The sequence below is a fragment of the Anopheles gambiae genome (genome assembly GCF_943734735.2).
Source record: "Anopheles gambiae chromosome X unlocalized genomic scaffold, idAnoGambNW_F1_1 X_unloc_69, whole genome shotgun sequence".
Classification (NCBI taxonomy): domain Eukaryota; kingdom Metazoa; phylum Arthropoda; class Insecta; order Diptera; family Culicidae; genus Anopheles; species Anopheles gambiae.
Genome location: NW_026902680.1, coordinates 1 through 7500, shown reverse-complemented (window position 1 = coordinate 7500; position 7500 = coordinate 1).

Sequence of the window (7500 nt, the reverse complement as noted above, 5' to 3'; positions counted from 1 at the left end):
TTGGTGAAATCTTCATTTTTGACCTCGAAGCAAGGTACCTTCCCTATAGTAGGCAATGAGTAAATGATCATAATCCCAGGAGGGCAAAAAATGGGAACCCGAGAGGAAAGCGCTGTTGGCGCGCCTAAGCTAGTGGCCCGTAGAGTAAAAAGGGTACCCCCAACAAAGTTGTCGTTTGACGTTCTGGTTGCACTTTTTATCATCTGTTTTGAATTTAAACATTAAAACTTGGACTGCTGTGAAAATTCTTTTATTTTGACCGATCGCGTCGAGTGCTAAAGATGGACTGCCCTTTTATTTCATACGCTCATGATAGCAAACTTCTGTGGTTTGTCGCTTAACCTATGAAATTCTAAGAAAGGCCGATCGGCCACCAAAAGCGCGCACGTGCCTTAGCGCAGACAATTGTCCTTTGTTTTTACAAAGCAAATACAGAGTTCTCGGTATTATTTTCGCTTCGCTCACACCATCTGGCGCCCCTAGTTCCTAGCATCGTATTCTTTTGCTTCGACATACTCCCCCCCGGTTGAATTATTGAATTCAACAGAATTGTTTTCGGTTACAGGCAAAATACAGATTTTTGATATTCCGCGCTTGTACAAACCATCTTTCGTTTTGACGGTAACTACTCTTATGTTCCCATCACTTCCCGGAAAAATCTCAACTATTCTACCATAACACCATTTCAGGGGTGGTAAACCATCGTCTTTCACAAGCACCATTGTTCCGACGGAGATGTTGTTGCGTTGACGGGTCCACTTTGTCCGTGGTTGTAGACCGGACAAATACTCAGTACTCCAACGTTTCCACAGCCTTCGAAGATATTCTTGTACTTCCTGCCATTGATTCAGCTGGTTGATTGGAACCGCTTCCAGGGATGGTTCGGCCAAGGCAGAAAGCGGACGATGGATCAGGAAATGTCCCGGCGTCAAAACGTCAAGATCAGCTGGATCGGTTGATAGTTGAGTCAACGGTCGAGAATTCATGCAACTCTCGATCTGCGTTAGAAGCGTGGTGAGCTGCTCGTAGGTCAGCAACGCGTTTCCCATCGTAGGCCTAAGATGATTTTTGAAGGATTTGACAGCCGCCTCCCATAGGCCGCCAAAATTCGGAGAACGAGGGGGGATGAACTTAAATTCGATGCCTTCATCGCTGCACTTCCGAGTTATGTCGCCTTGCCATGCCTGATCCTTGAATTGCTGAGCTAGGACAGCCAATTCTTTCGATGCGCCTACAAAATTCTTAGCGTTGTCACATTCAATTAATGAAGGCTTACCTCTGCGCGCGATGAATCTGCGTAGGGCCGCAATAAAGGCGTCTGTGGTCAAGTCTGTAACAAGATCGATGTGCACCGCTTTCACGACCATGCATACAAAAATGACCACGTATCCTTTTAGCGGCTGCGATTTTCTATGGGGATAGCGGTATGCTATCGGGCCGCATAGATCCACTCCAGTGCGGACGAATGGTAAGGCTGGAGACACGCGTTCCATTGGTAAGTCGCCCATAATTTGTTGAAGCGATGTTGGTCGACAGCGGAAACATTGCAAACATGAGTGCACTGTCTTTCGGGCTAAATTTCTGACTCGCAAAGGCCAAAACCTTTCGCGCAGGCTCGTGGTCAGAAATTGAGGGCTGGCATGCAACATTTTCAGATGAACGAACATTGCAATCATGTCGGTGAGGGGATGATTGGATGGAAGTATCATAGGATGTCGTCGATCGTTAGATACTTCTGCATGACGTAGCCTGCCACCTACTCGCAGTATGCCGGCTTCGATGTATGGATTTAACGACTTCAATTTGGAATGGTTTGCAACGAAACCATTTTTTTCAAGATTTTTAAAATCTTCCGCAAATGATTCATGTTGTGCAAGACGGACGAGACACTTGATTGAATCGTTTAGTTCTTCAGTGGTCAGATGCGTATATCGTCGTTGATCACGATTTTTGAGTTTTGCGTTGTGAGCAAATCTGAGTATCCATGCTACAAGTCTTTTCAAATCGCCGAATGACGAACGCAGTTTAAAAATGAAACTCGGTGCAATAGAATGAGCTGCTAACGTAACTCTTTCTTCGAGATCTTCCTTAGGTAGTTCAACCTTACTTGCAACCTTTGTAGGGAAAATCAGAGGTTCTTCATTTAGCCAATTCGGGCCGTTCCACCATAATGTGGCATGCTGTAGCTGTGCTGGATCCATTCCGCGAGAAATTATATCTGCTGGATTTTCTATACCGGGTACGTGATTCCATTTTCCATTTGCAGTGAGATGTTGTATTTCCGATACACGATTCGCAACGAAAGTTTTCCAGCGCGATGGGTTTGCTGCCAACCAGTGTAGGACAATACTTGAATCCGACCAAAAATATGGTTCTATTTCAATTTTCAAGGCACCGGAAACCTTTTCATACAGATGTGCCAAGAGTAATGCGGCTGATAGCTCTAAACGAGGTAAACAAACTCGTTTTTGTTTACGCGAAGTTGCCAGAGGAGCTACTTTAGATTTAGCCGTTAGTAAATTCACTGTAACTGTATCATCGCTGGATACAGATCTGATGTAAATACAAGCGCCGTACGCCTTTTCAGACGCATCGCAAAATCCGTGTAGCTGTATTTGTTTTACAGGCGTGTGAGAAAGAACCCAACGTTGGATACTTATGTTATTAAGTTCTGCAAGATTTTTACGAAAATCTCTCCACTGTTTCTGTAGTGGTGGGTTGAGAGGTTCATCCCAAGACGTTTCATTGCGCCAAAGCTCTTGAAGATACATTTTAGCTGCCACTATCACAGGACCGACCAATCCTAAAGGATCGAAAAGTTTTGCCGAGTCTGATACAGCAATGCGTTTCGTAACTGGATTGTCATGATTGCTGTACTCAGGTGTTTCGAAGAGAAAATTGTCGGTTGTTGGTTGCCATTTCAGACCCAATGTTTTGATGCATGATGTTGGCGAATCAAGATCACAAACAGTTCGATCATCCCGAAGATCAACGGGAATTTTTTCTAGTAGTTCGGAGCAGTTAGATGTCCATTTACGAAGACAAAGACCAGCAGATTGAAGTAAATTCAATAATTGGTCACTGAGTTTCTGCCCTTCCTCTACACTATTGACTCCTGTTAGCATGTCGTCCATGTAAAAGTCGTTAGCTAAAACCTTTGTTGCCTCTGGGTAAGTATTTGCTTCTAGTTTTGCTAGATGTTGTAGAGTTTTAGTTGCGAGGTATGGTGCGCAAGAAGTACCATAAGTGACTGTGCTCAATTCAAATGTACAAATTGGATCGGTTGGTTTATTTCGCCATAGAATTCGTTGCAAGGGACGGTCTTCGTCAGCTACCAAAATTTGTCTGTACATTTTCTCAATGTCAGCCACGAGTACAAATTTTGGCATTCGAAATCTTAGTAAGATAGACATAAGATCGTCTTGAAGGATTGGGCCTACCATCAAACAATCGTTTAATGAGACTCCACTGCTGGAAGAGCACGACGCATCAAACACCACCCGAAGCTTGGTGGTAGTTTTATCGGGACGAAGCACACAATGGTGCGGCATGTAATAGCTTGGGCTAACTTGTCCTGTGGTGTTTTCTGTTATTTGTACCATGTGGTTAAGGTTTATATATTCTGAAACAAACTGTGAATATTCTGCTTTAAGTTGTGGTCTGGTTTCTAAACGTCTTTCTAATGCTAGGAATCTGCGCAAAGCAATAGATTTGGATTCGCCCAGCTGGGCAATTTTGTCGTCGCGTGTTGGTAGAGAAACCACAAACCGACCTGCGGTGTTACGTTTTGTTGTTCTATCAAAATATTGTTCACATTTGCTTTCTTCCACCGATAGTTTGCTGTTAGTCTGGCATGCTTCAAGTTCCCAAAATTGTCTAAGCTGTGCGTCGAGGTTGCTGCTCACATGAGCCACTACTGATGTTTGCTCACTTGGTTGGCAAACGGTGGCTCTTCCAGCTATGACCCATCCTAGCACAGTTTTTTGTACTGCCAATGCACCTGACTGCATTTTCAAAAGGCCCTCTTCCAAGATTAGATAATACAGGTCCATGCCGATTATCATGTCGATTGGTCCGGGTTCATGGAAATTAGGGTCTGCTAGTTCGATGTTTAGAGGTAAGGTTAGCCTTGTTAGATCGACTGCACTTACCGGTAGATTTCTTGTGACTTGGCTGAGCACATGAAATTTGGATGTCGTTCTAAAAGCACTGCAATTTGACTTGATGCTCACCATGACCGATGAGTAAGACATGATTTTCGACTCACCAATACCGCCGATCGAGTGTACTTCCTTGATGCGAGGGAGTCGAAGACGTTGTACTAGTCGTTCTGTCACAATATTCAATTGTGATGCTGAGTCGAGCAGAGCTCGCGCCCAATACTGCGTTCCGTTGCAGTCACATACCTTGACCACGGCCGTTTGAAGCAAGACCGTTGAAGATACCTGATTAGAAGCCGGTGGCACATTCACAAAACAATGATTTAACGAAGCTGGAGTTTCTGGATTAGACGAAGCAGGAGTGGAAGGACCGGGTTGGCATTCGGGTATCGTTTGCTGTTGCAATACTTCCTGAACTGGCATGGCATTCGATTGTTCGTGTAACATGGTGTGGTGCTTCTTGTGGCAAATACGGCATGTACCTGATGGACAGTCCTTAACCGTATGACCCAATGATAAACAATTGAAACACAGTTTCTTGTTCTTCACTAAATCCTTTCGATCATTCACTGCCATGTTTCGGAACATAACGCACTTGTAAGGAGAATGTTTTACGTCACGACAAAAAACACACTTTTCCGCTGCACCTAAGGACACTGTCGAATACGCTGCTGTGTTCTTCTGGACCGGTTTGCGTCGAAACTGTGATGAGGTTTTGTCCGACGGATCTAATTTCACTGATTCCACAGATTGTAACACTCTACAATGATCTCGGAGAAACTTCACTAACTCGTCGTAGGTAGGAACTTCAGTCGAACGCTTATATGTTTCCCACTGTCGCAAAGTAGCCGGATCCAAACACGATGACAAGCGAAACACTAACAACGTACTCCACCCTTCAGGCCGTTCACCAAGCTTTTTCTAACATTTTCAAATTTCGCTCAAATTCATCCACCAGACGCATGATAGATTCCGGACATTCCTTTTTAATCGGAGAGATGGCAAAAATAGAGTCCACATGAGATTTCACTATTAGATATTTGTTCTCATATCTGGTGCATAGTAAATCCCAAGCAACGCTGTAATTCGCTGTGGTAACTTCTATCACTTCAATCACGCGCTTTGCATCTTCCGTTAGACATGAAATCAAATACGTAAATTTGTCCACTTCACTTAGCTCCGGCGCCGCATCTATCAGCGTTTTGAAATTATCACGAAACGTCGTCCAATTTTGCAAAGAACCGTCAAATTTCGGTAATTTGATTTCCGGTAGCTTCACTCGCGATGTTTGCTTCGAAACGTTAGAAGGTAACACTTCTTTCACTGTAGCAGCTGCGATTCGCTGCTTTGCGTTTCGCATTAATTTATACAACTTCGTCTCGAAGCGTGCATAAATTTCTTCCTCTTCTTCGATTGTGTCCGACACTTCTAAAATGCTCACATGCACTTTCTCGTATTCCGACTGCACCGCCGCAAGTCGGTCCGCACATTCGTTAAGCTGGGAAATTTCCAGATCCGCATCGCTTAGAATGGTATCCAGTCGGTTCATCTTTCGATCGAGATGATCGCGCACTCTGGAAGCCTTTTCATGTTCCAACATGTCACTTTTTCCCGTTCCGAAACCTTTGAACGGGTCAGAGAGATCCATCTTAGACGTCGACGGCAATTGTTCACCTGGTGTGTCACTTTTTTCTTGGTCGCCCACTAGATCGGCAACTTTTACCGGCGTGCGTTCCACTGACATTGTTCTTATTGTTCATCAACACTTTCACTGTGCACAATCACGTTCGCGGATAGTGATTGTAGCTAGCATTAGGTTTCGAATCGAACTAAGCAAAACTGCTGTTGGAATTCGTTTCGAGTAACCAAATGTTCGAATCCGGTTCGAAGGACCAAAAAATGTTTTGAATTTAAACATTAAAACTTGGACTGCTGTGAAAATTCTTTTATTTTGACCGATCGCGTCGAGTGCTAAAGATGGACTGCCCTTTTATTTCATACGCTCATGATAGCAAACTTCTGTGGTTTGTCGCTTAACCTATGAAATTCTAAGAAAGGCCGATCGGCCACCAAAAGCGCGCACGTGCCTTAGCGCAGACAATTGTCCTTTGTTTTTACAAAGCAAATACAGAGTTCTCGGTATTATTTTCGCTTCGCTCACACCATCTGGCGCCCCTAGTTCCTAGCATCGTATTCTTTTGCTTCGACATCATCTAAAATCAGTTTTCTACACGTTTTGAGGGGTTTTAGCAAAAAAAAAATTTTCGATTACTTGAGCTCTCTGGCCCGTTCGGTGCACATTTTTGAAAAAAGCTAGGGAGCTGCCCCTAGGTTCGGGGTGTCACAAAATGTTGAAAAGTGGTCGAAAAACCACTATCCAGAATCGGATGTAGAATCGTTAGACGAATTTAAAATTGTTCTACGACACCCATCTGCGACGTTTAGTATTCGAGATATATAACACTTTGTAGGTCTGACCGAGCAATTTTTGTTCCGCGCACTTTGTGCACCGTACACGTTGATGTTTGTATGAAAAAGTACCCTACCTAGGGACGCGTAGAGCAAATTTGTACCCCCGGGCATGTTGTCGATTGACATTCTGGTTGCACTTTTCATCATCTAGGGTGCGTTCCTGACACGTTTTGAGGGGTTTTAGCAAAAAAAAAAATTTTCGACTACTCGAGCTCTCTGGCCCGTTCGGTGCACATTTTTGAAAAAAGCTAGGGAGCTGCCCCTAGGTTCGGGGTGTCACAAAATGTTGAAAAGTGGTCGAAAAACCACTATCCAGAATCGGATGTAGAATCATTAGACGAACTTAAAATTGTTCTACGACACCCATCTGCGACGTTTAGTATTCGAGTTATGGCCCGTCCTAGGTCTGACCGAGCAATTTTTGTTCCGCGCACTTTGTGCACCGTACACGTTGATGTTTGTATGAAAAAGTACCCTACCTAGGGACGCGTATAGCAAATTTGTACCCCCGGGCATGTTGTCGATTGACATTCTGGTTGCACTTTTCATCATCTAGGGTGCGTTCCTGACACGTTTTGAGGGGTTTTAGCAAAAAAAAAAATTTTCGACTACTCGAGCTCTCTGGCCCGTTCGGTGCACATTTTTGAAAAAAGCTAGGGAGCTGCCCCTAGGTTCGGGGTGTCACAAAATGTTGAAAAGTGGTCGAAAAACCACTATCCAGAATCGGATGTAGAATCATTAGACGAACTTAAAATTGTTCTACGACACCCATCTGCGACGTTTAGTATTCGAGTTATGGCCCGTCCTAGGTCTGACCGAGCAATTTTTGTTCCGCGCACTTTGTGCACCGTACACTTTGATGTTTGTA